We start from the raw sequence: 14,219 nt of genomic DNA, 5'->3' as shown, positions 1-14,219 counted from the left end.
GCCTATTAAAGGTTGCAATGTAGGATAGAAGGTCCTGGTTACCTTGTCGTAGGGACAAAAGTTCGTTATCCAGGGCCTGTCCTTGGGAGTGCCGGGCAAATAGTCTTTCCATGCTCATTTGAAAGCCCTGAAAATCCCAAAGAATTGGTTCATCCTGAGTAACTAGTGGAATTGACCAATCAGCTGCACTCCCGCTGAGATATGACACTACAAAGGCTACCTTGGCTTGATCGTTTGGGAAGGCTCCGGGTATGCATTAAACAGTGCAAGCGGCATTGGTTCATAAACACAGCAAACCTTTTGGGATCTCCGGCAAAGCGTTCGGGTGGAGCTAATGGAATACTTCCTGGTAGGTTTATTTGCAAAGGGTTACTCAATGACACATGAGCTGGATTCCCCCAGGGACCTGGTAGGGGTGCTTGTCCAGCCTGGCTTTGCAGTAGTTGCCTAGCAAGGTCATCAGTTCGCTCCTTTGACAAAATCAGTTCTCTCCTAAGAGCATTGGTTTCTTGACGGGCGGAATGCACTTCAGCCCTCAGTTTTCCTAGTAATTGGGCCAATTAGTCAGTTTCTGAGGTATCCATAACTCCCGGGTGGGAATTTGTGGGTAGGCTTCGCGTTCTGTTACGCTCACCTGGCTCCCACAGGGGCGTCGATCTGAAATGGACAGCTGCGGCCTCCACCAATGTGACGCGTAGTGCCGAGATGACGGACTGGACTGGCCCACCTAGCTTCGTTTGCTTGGCCCGTAGGAATATTCTTCTGCAAATGGAGAAAGGTAATTAAGCACCCGTGGAGTTGAGCGTTAACCCTACCCCACTCCCGCTGTTCTCCCCACTGATCACCTTTGATGTCCCCTCTTATAGTCTCACCTGATGGTTTGGAAAGATGAGCTCTCCATCCTGCATTGAGCACAGGGGCGCGTTGATAACCAGTTGCTTTACTGGCTCGAAGGAATTGGTGAGTTCCAGAACAATATTAACTCGGAGATTCCAGGCAAGACGCCGTAAGTATGTAGTTCGTAAGAGTTCAAATGTCTGACTTTCACTCTTGTTCGATTCCTTGCAGGTTGCAGCTTGACCCTAGCGAAGAGTTCCTCGTGGCAACCGGTAATATTCAGGTAAGGATTTGTATTATCCAACACAGTTCGATAAAATAATGTCAATATGTAACCTGTTGCTTTCTCCCTTATTCAGGCACTGAGAGAAAATATGAAGTCTCGGGGAATAATGCCTCTGGCGGTAAAATTAGGAAAGTCTATTGTGGTGAGGAGGTTTCCCCTTGTTTGTCCCTTTGTTTCACCTTGCTGTCCTTTTGTTTCCCCTTAGGGGCCGGGGTTCGGCGAGGATGCAGTGGGAGCTGTGCCGACCCGTGAAGAGGAATAGTACCCCAGGTGGTAAAATCAGGTAAGTCTATGGGGGGTAACTAATATTGACTCTGTGTATTCCCTTGGCTCACCTTGCTGTTCTTGTCTTCCCCTTAGGTGCCGGAGTGCGGCCGGAGCATGCAGAAGGATGCGGTGGAATGTGAAGATGCTGCGAAGGCCGGTGAGTTCAGCGCGGCTCTGCTGCAGGTGAGGCGATGTGCATAAAATAACTTCTTTCTTCCAGCTCGAAGGCGCAATGGATCGGGAATTCAGGTAAGGATCAAATGTATTGCTCTTGTTCTAACCTCTTCTCCTTCTCTCCCCTTTTTCTAGGAGCTCCGGACTCGAGGCGGGCGTGGCAGAAGACTGGATGCAGACTTGCAGGCACGGTGAGCGTTACGCTGCTGGATGCAGAATAACGCGAAGCGTGTGCTGATCTTCAGGCATGGTTTAAATAGCTACCAAAGTAGTCCTAGGTAAGTATTCCTCTCCAGCCCCACCCGAGTAAAAAATAGTCCCTTAGGTAAAGTAGTCCCTTCCAAGCCTCCTTTGGCTTGGAGCTCTTGCAGCATGGTCTGCATCAGGTGAGTTTGCAGCATGGTCTGCATCAGGTAAGTTTTAATCTATGAGCCTGGCGCCTATGGCGCCAGGACTGACTCTACATATGAGCCTGGCGCCATGGGCGCCAGGACTGCACCCAAATAGCCCCTAGCAGGGGTTGTTGGGTTTGCTTAGTATAACTTGATGCCTGCTTCCGGGGTTGCTGGACTAGTCTGGGTCCCCGGGGGTAGGCATCATGACAGCACTGCCCCCCAAGGCCCCTCCTAAAGTCGTTCTTCCCTGTGGTTTTGGTTTGTCTGGGAAATTTCGGTGGAATTTTTTCACCAATCGGGGTGCATGAACGTGGTCACTAGGTTCCCAGGATCTTTCCTGTGGTCCGTAACCTTTCCAGTCGATTAAATAAAAAAAGTTTTGACTTTATCAGCTTGGAGTCCAGGATGTTCTTAACTTCAAATTCGGGTTCCCCGTCTACAAGGATGGGGTCTGGTGGCTTGGTTAGTCTTGTTCCCGGTTGCACTGACTTCAAAAGTGACACATGAAAGACGGGGTGAATTTGCATATTAGCAGGTAAGTCCAGCTTGACAGCCACCGGGTTGATAATGGCCTTAATAGAGTAAGGTCCCAAATATCTGGGGTTAAAGGTCTGTGCTCCCTTTAGAGGTATATGTTTTGTGGCTAACCATACTTGGTCCCCTATCTGGTATTGTGGAGTATCACTTATATGCCGATCAGCATCTTTCTTGTATTTTTCTTTCGCCTTTTTTAAATGTTCAGTTGCTTCTTTAAAGGCTTGTGTAATCATAGCGTGCAGATGGTCCACTGCGGGCATTTCTAAGTGTTGGGGTGAGTCAAGGTCTGAGGTTCTAGGATGGTACCCATATAAGGTATAAAAGGGGCTTTGTTCAGTTCTAGAATGTACTGAATTATTGTATGCATATTCGGTGATCCAAAGAATGTCTTTCCAATTACTCTCAGTCTGATGTAACATACAACGCAGGTATTGTTTGAGAGTCTGGTTGGTCCTCTCTGTTTGACCATCGGTTTGGGGGTGGTGACTGGTCGATAACCTCACATCGATTTGGGCCAATTGACAAATTTTTTTCCAAAAGTGTGAAATGAATTGACTGCCCCGGTCAGAGACCAATACGGACGGAAATCCGTGTATGCGAACAATGTTTTCGAGGAAGTCTTTGGCCAGGATTGAAGCTGAAGGTAATCCCTTTAAAGGAATAAAGTGGGCCATCTTGGAAAAAAGATCCACAATGACTAGAATGGTGTTAAATCCATTGCATGGGGGTAGATCAGTAATAAAGTCTAACGATAAGGTGTGCCATGGTGTAGGCGGAATGTCTAAAGGTTGTAAGAGTCCAGCTGGTTTTTTCTTTTGACTTTTGTTTTGGGCGCAAATGCCACAAGACATCACAAATGATTTAATATCCTTTCGCCAGGTGGGCCACCAGAATTGTCTCTTAATCTTAGCTTGAGTTTTTGCAATACCTGGGTGCCCCTCCATTAGGGTATCATGATAACGGGAAATGACTAGCTCTTGTAGTTCCTTATGTGGCAGAAATAGCTGCCCTTGGTAATAAGGCAGGTCATTGGTGACAGAGTATTCCGAGCCTTTCTTTACCCAGTCCTGCAGGGCTGTAGGATCAAAGAGTTGTTGGATCTTTACCTGAATGTCCTCTAGTGTCTGTAGAGTTGTCATGCCAAGAATCCTTTGTTCGGAAATTATGGGTACTGGTTCTGGGTTCACTTCTGCCTCTCCCATTCCTATTCGGGATAAGGCGTCTGCTTTACCATTCTTACAACCTGGTCGATAGGTTATCACGAAATCGAACTCGGCAAAGAACAATGCCCATTGGAGTTGGCGTGACGATTGGGCCTTGGCTGTCTTTAAATACTGTAAGTTCCGGTGATCGGTGATCACAGTAATGGTATGCTTGGCACCGAGAAGATAGTGCCGCCAAGCCTTGAAGGTGGATTTAATGGCTAATAACTCCTTGTCGGTAACTGTATAGTTTAACTCGGGTGCCGAGAACTTTCTGGACCAAAATGCTACTTGGTGAAGCTGGCCAGTTTCAGAGTCCTTTTGAGACAGGACAGCTCCCATGGCTAGACTGGGTGCATCAGTTTCCACGATGTATGGAAGTTCAGGGCGCGGGTGCTTTAATACAGGTGCAGACGTGAATTTCGCTTTCAACTCTTGGAAGGCATTTTCAGCTTCTTCAGTCCACATAAAGCGTTTATTTTTTCGCAAGAGTGCTGTGATGGGATGTACAACATGTGAAAAATCCGGAATAAATCTGCGGTAGAAATTGGCAAAGCCAAGCATGCTTTGTACTCATTTAAATGAACTTGGATAATGGCCACTTAGGAATTGCGTCCACCTTTCGTGAGTCCATTCTGACTCCTCTTGGGGTCAGGATAAACCCAAGGAATTCAACTTCTGTGGCATGAAAAACGAATTTTTCCAGTTTTGCATATAGTTTGTGCTGGCGCAATTTCTCAAGGACTGCTCGGACATGCTTCACATGGTCAGATTCTGAAGAGGAGTATACTAGAATATCATCGATATATACGACAACACAAACGTTAATGAGTTCACAAAGGACATCGTTCATGAAGTATTGGAAGGCTATGGTGCATTGCACAACCCGAAAGGCATCACCTGGTATTCGAATAACCCATCCTTAGTGCGAAAAGCAGTCTTCCATTCATCGCCCTCTTTTACACGTACCAGATGGTATGCCCCCCGGAGATCTAGCTTAGTGTACATGCAAGCGTTCTTCACTTGGTCTAGTAGTTCAGGGATCAGAGGCAATGGGTATCGGTTCTTAACAGTTATCTGGTTCAATGCGCGGTAGTCTATGCACGTTCTGAGGTCACCTTCCTTTTCGGGTATGAAGAACAAAGCTGAAGATGCAGGGGACTTGGATGGGCGAATGAAGCCATTAGCAAGGTACTGGTCTAAGTATTGTCATAGGTGAAGGTTCTCAGGTTCCGTAAGGGCGTAGATCCTGCTACAAGGGGGTTGTGCACCAGGTATGAGATCAAATTGACAATCATACGATCTGTGAGGTGGTAAGGTGTTTGCCTGTTCTTTTTGGAAGACATCCTGGAATTCTTGGTATTCTGGAGGTAGTTGCACGACTGCTGTGGTTACTGGGGCCAGGCCTGCGTTCAGATTTTTCTTTGGGTGACAGGTTTTGCACAATCCGGGAAGGTTATTCTCTTCTCTCGCCAATCAATACAAGGATTATGTGTTTCCAACCAAGGTATCCCCAGTATTATTTGGAACTGTGGGGCTTTGATTAGATCAAACACAATACTCTCTCGGTGCCCATCCTGACCCAATAGTGTCATCTCTGCGGTGGAATGAGTTACAGGCCCAGAGGCAATTTCAGTTCCATCGACTGTGGTGATGACATCTGAGGTGGTTTTTCGGCAGAGAGGTAGATTCATCCTGGAAGCCAATTCGTAGTCCACATAGTTTCCTATGGCCCCACTATCAATGTATGCCCTTACTGCGTGCATATGCAATGGCTGCCTTGGATCTATGAGGACCATTGGTATGATGAAATGTGAGGTCTGAGTATCCTTCTTCAAGCTCGGCAAGCGGACCTCTACGCTTGTCGGGCATGGTCGTTTCCCGAGTCTGACTCCATATGGCTTTTATCAGCAGCTCCTACCACCTTCTTGGGTGGTTTTACAGGGCAATCCCGTAGAAAATGCCCAGAAGTTCCACAATATAGACACAATTGCATTTGCCATCCCCTTTCTCTTTCCTTCTGGGTTAAGGGTACTTTAACCCCTCCGATTTCCATGGATTCTGAAGCATCTGCTCCTTTGGGTTTAGCGTGGGTCTTGACCAACACCCGATTCTCAAACTTGGCTCGATCTGCCTTTCTGTTCTGAAGTCTGTGATCTAACTGGACCACTAAGTCTATATATTCAGCTCAGTCTTGAGGTGGGTTCACGACTTGAGCCAAGACATCCTTGAGTTCTCCTCGAAGCCCTCGATGAAATAACGTGATTCGTTTTACCTCAGGCCATCAAGTTTCCACTATCAGCCTATTAAAGGTTGCGATGTAGGATAGAAGGTCCTGGTTACCTTGTCGTAGGGACAAAAGTTCGTTATCCAGGGCCTGTCCTTGGGAGTGCCGGGCAAATAGTCTTTCCATGCTCATTTGAAAATCCTGAAGAATTGGTTCATCCTGAGTAACTAATGGAATTGACCAATCAGCTGCAATGCCGCTGAGATATGACAATACGAAGGCTACCTTGGCTTGATCGTTTGGGAAGGCTCCGGGTCTGCTTAAAAAGTGCAAGCGGCATTGGTTCATAAACACAGCAAACCTTTTGGGATCTCCGGCAAAGCGTTCGGGTGGAGCTAATAGAATACTTCCTGGTAGGTTTATTTGCAAAGGGTTACTCAATGACACATGAGCTGGATTCCCTCCGGGACCTGGTAGGGGTGCTTGTCCAGCCTGGCTTTGCAGTAGTTGCCTAGCAAGGTCATCAGTTCGCTCCTTTGACAAAATCAGTTCTCTCCTAAGAGCATTGGTTTCTTGACGGGCGGAATGCACTTCAGCCCTCAGTTTTCCTAGTAATTGGGCCAATTAGTCAGTTTCTGAGGTATCCATAACGCCCGGGTGGGAATTTGTGTTACGCTCACCTGGCTCCCACAGGGGCGTCGATCTGAAATGGACAGCTGCGGCCTCCACCAATGTGACGCGTAGTGCCGAGATGACGGACTGGACTGGCCCACCTACCCTCGTTTGCTTGGCCGTTAGGATTATTCTTCTGCAAATGGAGAAAGGTAATTAAGCACCCGTGGAGTTGAGCGTTAACCCTACCCCACTCCCGCTGTTCTCCCCACTGATCACCTTTGATGTCCCCTCTTATAGTCTCACCTGATGGTTTGGAAAGATGAGCTCTCCATCCTGCATTGAGCACAGGGGCGCGTTGATAACCAGTTGCTTTACTGGCTCGAAGGAATGGGTGAGTTCCAGAACAATATTAACTCTGAGATTCCTGGCAAGACGCCGTAAGTATGTAGTTCATAAGAGTTCAAATGTCTGACTTTCACTCTTGTTCGATTCCTTGCAGGTTGCAGCTTGACCCTAGCGAAGAGTTCCTCGTGGCAACCGGTAATATTCAGGTAAGGACTTGTATTATCCAACATAGTTCGATAAAATAATGTCAATATGTAACCTGTTGCTTTCTCCCTTATTCAGGCGCTGAGAGAAAATATGAAGTCTCTGGGAATAATGCCGCTGGCGGTAAAATCAGGTAAGTCTATTGTGGTGAGGAGGTTTCCCCTTGTTTGTCCCTTTGTTTCACCTTGCTGTCCTTTTGTTTCCCCTTAGGGGCCGGGGTTCGGCGAGGATGCAGTGGGAGCTGCGCCGACCCGTGAAGAGGAATAGTACCCCTGGTGGTAAAATCAGGTAAGTCTATGGGGGGTAACTAATATTTCCTCTGTGTATTCCCTTGGCTCACCTTGCTGTTCTTGTCTTCCCCTTAGGTGCCGGAGTGCGGCGGGAGCATGCAGAAGGATGCGGTGGAATGTGAAGATGCTGCGAAGGCCGGTGAGTGCAGCGCGGCGCTGCTGCAGGCGAGGCGCATAAAATAACTTCTTTCTTCCAGCTCGAAGGCGCGATGGATCGGGAATTCAGGTAAGGATCAAAGGTATTGCTCTTTTTCTAACCTCTTCTCCTTCTCTCCCCTTTTTCTAGGAGCTCCGGACTCGAGGCGGGTGTGGCAGAAGACTGGATGCAGACTTGCAGGCACAGTGAGCGTTACGCTGCTGGATGCAGAATAACGCGAAGCGTGTGCTGCTCTTCGGGCGTGGTTTAAATAGCCTCAAAAGTAGTCCCAGGTAAGTATTCCTCCCCAGCCCCACCCAAGTAAAAAATAGTCCCTTAGGTAAAGTAGTCCCTTCCAATCCTCCTTTGGCTTGGAGCTCTTGCAGCATGGTCTGCATCAGGTGAGTTTGCAGCATGGTCTGCATCAGGTAAGTTTTAATCTATGAGCCTGGTGCCTATGGTGCCAGGACTGACTCTCCATATGAGCCTGGCGCCATAGGCGCCAGGACTGCAACCAAATAGCCCCTAGCAGGGGTTGTTGGGTTTGCTTAGTATAACTTGATGCCTGCTTCCGGGGTTGCTGGACTTGGTCTGGGTCTCCGGGGTAGGCATCATGACAATATTTTTCCCAACAAGCTATTGTAAAGAAAACATTTGTCAATCGAAAACAGAGGTCTGCAACATTTGGTTTTCCAGATGTTTTGGACTACAACGCCCTAGCCAGTAAAGTAAAGAGCGCAGGATCATGAGAGTTGTAGTCCAAAACACCTGCAGAGCCAAATGTTGCAGACCTCTGTTTTCCAACGTGACCAACGTTTTCAGATGCCCACACAAAACCGGGGTGCCCAACCGTTCTGACCAGTGCCCGTCAGCGACAGTACTACTGACCGTAAAATGCTGCACAATAGTGCCATGTGTAGAGAGAGGCTTTCTAATAGATTTGAAACCAGGGAACACAAATGATGGTGAAAGGATCCCAGCCCCCTGCCAACCAGAAGAAGAAATGTGAAAAATAGGCAAAGGTCGAGCCCAGGGGCAAGAGATGGGGGACAACTACTTTTCTGGTAAGTCAACTAACACTTTGAATACTGATGCAGGGGAGGTATCCTTGATCCTTCTATAAACAGGATTGATCAGAAAAAAATGGACCTCTTGACAACATGACAAAACACACTTAACAATACATTCATGTGGCACTGATAGTACGTGGTGAAACAGAATGCGTGTCTGTATTTTCACTCTAAACACAAAGCATATGTAAATCAAATTAAAGATAGACATGTCTTGTTGCTATAAAAGAAATTAGAGGTATGTCGGATGCATGATGTGGTTTAGTTATGAGTGAAAACCTGCCAACCCAATAGATAATAATTTAAGAAATTAAACCTTTTTGCGATTTTACATGTGCCAATTACATATTGGAAGTCCTTATATCAAGGAATAGTTTGAAAAAGTTCTGTTTTGTTGCAATAATTGTAGTGACACATTAGTCACATCCTTCACTGCATCACAAAGGACACACAGCAGTGCTTGTACTCTTCAATCTCTCTGCAGCCTTCAACACCATCGACCACTAGACATCATAGCCCACAGGATGAATCTCTCTGGCACTGTACGCGACTGATTCATCACCTTTCTCACTGACAGGATGCACTTAGTCTCCATGCCCCCGCATCAATCAGAATCCACTCCAGTCAAGTATGGGGTCCCGCAAGCCTCCTTCGTATTTCCACTCCTCAACCTAGATGTAGAATCCCTTGGACAGACCCTTAGCAAACACAACGTACATTTCAACTAATATGCAGATGACACACAAATACACTTCCAACGGTCGTCTCCTTCACAAGCCCACACTGTCCAAACCTGTCTTTCCACCATCACCAACTGGATGGCCACCCACTTCCTATAACCAACCCTTCCAAAACAGAATACCTCCTCATCTGCCCCCCAAGATACAATCCCCCCGGATCCAAGAACTCGCCACGGACAACCCACACATATCGACCCCCATCTTTCCTTCACACACCACATACCCAATGTCACCAAAACATGCAATCTACAACTACACCTCCAATGCAAAATCAAACATATCTTTCCCCCTGATGACTTTCGCACTGCAGTCCAAGCACTGGTTCTCTATACGCTTGATTGGAGGATATCTTAGGGGCAACATGCTCGCCTTGGAAGCAAGACAACACAGAGCCACACAGGTTCGATCCCCGGGTCCGCGCTTAGAAACCTCTGGGTATTAACCACGTTATGAATAACCTATCATATCATATCAAATGCTCTCCTCGCTGGGCTCTCCAAAAACACTCTTGCACCCCTGCAAGCAATACAAAATGCAAGAGCCAGACTCATCCCCCACTTACCCAAACATTCACACATCACCTCCGCTCTTGCTCAGCTCCACTGGTTCCCAATACCCCAGAGAATTGCCTTCAAAGGACTCTGCATTGTATTCAAAGCCATCCACCTCAAAACAAAATCTTACCTTCATGACAAATACAAACCCATCACCCATACAAACACCAGACAAGCCAGCCTACGCACTCCACTCTGCAAACTTACATGCACACAAAAACAAGCATTTACCCACTGGGCACCCAGAGAATGGTACACACATATTCACTGCATCCTCCGTCACCACTTCCAGAAAGAGCCTCAAAACATACCTGTTTCCCCACACATAACCCAGCTCTCGTCCACTGTTATCACTTGTCTATTCTAATCTTCCTATCCTTTCCTGAAAACATTTTGTAACTTCTTTTTCCAACTACCGCCTTTTCAATATTTGAATCATGTAAGGTGCTCCGAGACCCTCTGGGTAAGGCCAATGCTAAACGTAATTTAAAATAAATAATTGAATTATAAAACAATAGACAGGTGTACTGAATTTTGGCATCGAGTAAATATTTGGCCTATTTCGGCTGAAAACCACCTATTCGGCTTCGGCCAAATACATACTTTAATACTTACTTGTAGCCAAAGTTCAGTCCACTTTCTATGATTAGTTATCTATGCCTGTCTTTGAGTGAGAAAGCTAATCATAGAATGCAAGGACAGGCTGCAGCAGCCAAATGAGGTCCATCCTTATTGGCTGCTGCAGCCTGTTTTTAGCCCGGAGACCAAGGTAAACCCTCTGCCCACCTTTCCTGCCCCTGTTGTTAAGGGGTCTCCAGGTCTTGCCCCGGCAGCCCCCTGCTCATTAATGCAGCTGCGGGGGCTGCAGGGCAAGACCCGGTGACCCCGCAATTTTTGCTGGGGTGGTCTCCGGGCTTTTCACTGGTGACCTCCCAGCATGCTAAAAAAACAAATGCAGCTATGGGAGCCGCCAGTGCATGACCCGGCGACCTTGCAAATTGTTGCTCAGGAGGGAGGAATTGACCTTTACCTGGCGGCCTGACAGGTAATTTTAAAAAAACTGTATATGGGGCAGCTGCGACAAGGCCTGGTGACCCCTGTTGCGTATAGTTTTAAAATAGAAACCAATATGGGAGCTATCAGTGCAAGGCCCACTGACCCCCCGATGCTACAATTGGGGGGATCGCGGTAGTCAGCAGGCCTTGCCCTCACACACCCCATATTGATTTGCCTTTTAAAACTATTCAGCTCACTATTCGGCTCTGGCCGAATACTTTGACAAACTATTTGGTATTCGGCTGAATAATAAATTCACTATTTGGTACATCCCTATTTAATACAATATATGTCAGTTTCTGTGCATGTCAGTAGGGCTCAGCATTTGGTTATTGAAAGTGTTTGTCATTTCTTCAGAGGTAAATGGTCTGAACTTCCGTCATTGTTGTTTATGTAATGACTGACTTCTAATCAATACATTTGAAAAATAACCAAAGTACAGATACAGTGATTAACTTTTCAGAAAGGCTCACATTGCAGTTAACTTTTTGAGTATCCAAATATTATGTATATATTCAAGCTCAAAGACTAAAATTAAAAGACATGTACATTGAAACATAATTAAAAAATTGACAATAAAATATACCAATATTTACAAACAGCTTCCAGCCTATCATCCCATTACCAATTGACACACAAGTTCAAGAGATTGTGTGAACAATTTGTATGATATAATATATATATATTATTTTTTTTACCTGTATGCCATAAGGGGAGGCCTATGATTAATTGTCTGCCCTAATATGGTACAATGCATTTTTTTTGGTTGCACATCTTGCATGATTAAATAAAGACTGTTTTTCTAGAAGCTGGTAAGGTCGTGTGTGCAAGGGATACTCTGTGACATGTTTGGTATAGAGGGTTTTTTATAGTGTTACAAACCTCTATACACATGTGTTTTTATACGTAATATATGTATATATATATATACACATTAATCATTCATGTTTACTACTCCCCATACTCTGTGTCTGATGAAACACAGTTGGAACAGCATTGAGAAGTAACTTGCGAGAGAGTCTGGGACGATGCTTTATAGTGAACCTTGATGTTTCGTACATAAGTTCCGAGAAGTACATGCTGCAGATGCTCAATCGATTGCCCCTCACGTCCTCCAAGACATCCTTGGCTCGGCTATCCATCTCCAATACTGGAAAGCCACAGTTGAGCAACCATGTTCGTATCAAAGACATATCCTTGGTGAAAATGTGCATCACTGTACCAGGATGTCTTGTCATGGCTGATATTAGGGCACCCCAAAGCAATACATGAAGTCATTGTTTTACGCTCAGGAAGATCTAGTACACAAATTACAAAAAGATCATTATTAAATTACTACAGTGATTTATTCACCAATAAAAAACTTGTAAAGAGAACATTCTTTAGAGTTTGGTAACTGCCCTCTATACTTGTCTGACCCACGAGGCTAATCACCTGCTTTTCTTTTAAGTGTGTGTTACACGAAGAAACATATTACTGGTTCTTTGATCATCATTGTGACACAAAAATAGCGATGACAAAACATTAATGTTCAAAAAAGACCTTATCATGTAATGTAGGAATTGAAGATATAATAATACTTATAAAGGTTGATATTGAAGAAGTAATTGAGACATATGAAAAGAAAATGTGGATGTAAATTGAGTACATTGAGTGGCACTATTAATGTGCAAAGTTGAAAACGAGAACACTGTAATAACCAAGAGTTCAATTACCTGTAATTGGGAACATCTATGAGGAGATTCAGCAATGAAAAATAACAAGCCGTGCGATGATGATATCCATAGTAGACTGCAGAGACGTTTTCTTGCTAAGGATTTGAATTCCTGTATAAACACTTAAAAAGTGAGTGTGTATTTGAATTTGTCACATGTGGGGACTGCCCCTAAAGTTTGTTGGTCTTTTCTTTTAGGGGTGTGATGTAGTATCGGTACATAGCCATATTTGGGTATGTGTAAAGAATGGTGGAGGTGAAGGATTTGGAAGGCTCGGCATACTACAGACAGCGGGAGCAGGACGTGAAAGAAAAAGAAGAATCAGACTCCTTCGAACGCTGGCATTCTCTGCAATTGTGCGCGATAAAAAAGTACACAGGAGCGGAAATTGCAAGAAATGCAAAATAAGAACAGGATCCTTCGAGACAACCAGTAAAGGGTATATAAAAAATCGCCCCCCAGCACATGGTTTGCATATTGAAGAGCCATTACAATCATTCCTACCCTGAGAGGAAAGCTAAAAACCACTGGAACCAAGTACTGCAACAAAGCATAGCCCACAAAAAGCATACAGGCATAAGAAGAAGTGAAAAAATACCCTTGAAATACCTCTAAAAATAACAAGAATAACATGCTTATGAACAAGCCCTGGCAGACTTAGGAGACGCACCTTACAGAATATCATCCAGAGGTTGACCCAGAGTACTTGAAAGGGCCAAGAAAGGAACGCTAAGAACAGGCGAAAATTGAGGACAAGCAGTAATTTTTGAAACACGAATTTGTGTGTTCTGACATTGTGTTTTTTCTTCCCCTGAAGAATTTCCACAAAATAAGTATGAGAGTTGAGATGAGGAATGAAACATGTTGGGTATGTGTGTTGGAATAACGGAAGAATGGATTAATAAAATGCCATCTATGTGAAAACAGAAAGGAGACTATCAGTCGTTTGCTCATACACTAGATGAGATCGACAGAGAAGATCTTGTAGCAAAAACTAGATAGCACAATGGTTTAAAAATGAACTGCTTGTAAATGACTTGCCTTAGAAAAAGCTTGTCATGAACTGCTTAATAATTTTTTTATAAAAAAAGAGTGAAAAAGTATATAATCTTTTCATGTTGATGTTAGAATATAGAAATATGCCATACATAGTTTTTTATGAAAATAAAATTGTGATATATTTTGATATAAAAATCAACTTGTGGCATGGTCTGAATTTAATTGGTTAAAGACATGCATCTAGAGTCATAAACTGGATGAAAGTGGAAAAATAAGGGAACCTTTGCCCATCTGATACTACATTGTAGGCTGTGTTCTAAAGGGGGCTGGAGCAAAGGGGTCCAAGACAAAAATATATGTCAGTATCCCCTAGTCTCTTTAAATTGTGTGGGTGAAGGATTTATGACATCAAATTTCAAAATCGAATAAGGGCACATACGAACCACTATTGCGAGCACATGGTCAAGTGAGAACAGCCTTTGATAAGGGCGGGGTGGATAAGGATGAACGAGTTGAAGAGCTCAGGGCCTTTTTGCAGGGACAGGGTCTTCAAAGGGGATTATGGAGACC

General features: G+C 44.9%; 1 long non-coding RNA gene across 1 annotated transcript in view; it reads left to right on the top strand.

Moving 5' to 3' along the window:
• Nucleotides 1-13,735, top strand: part of LOC138567314 (uncharacterized) — a 308,970-nt gene extending 295,235 nt beyond the window's left edge. Inside the window, exon 3 of the long non-coding RNA XR_011302163.1 lies at nt 12,848-13,735. This is a non-coding gene — a long non-coding RNA (uncharacterized lncRNA). The remainder of the gene's footprint in view (nt 1-12,847) is intronic.
• The last annotated feature ends 484 nt before the right edge of the window (nt 13,736-14,219 follow it).

Source organism: Ambystoma mexicanum, chromosome 2p (genome assembly GCF_040938575.1).
Source record: "Ambystoma mexicanum isolate Mex_15411 chromosome 2p, UKY_AmexF1_1, whole genome shotgun sequence".
Lineage (NCBI taxonomy): Eukaryota > Metazoa > Chordata > Amphibia > Caudata > Ambystomatidae > Ambystoma > Ambystoma mexicanum.
Note: the sequence above shows the minus strand (reverse complement) of the source record. Positions and strands in the feature narration are given on the sequence as shown.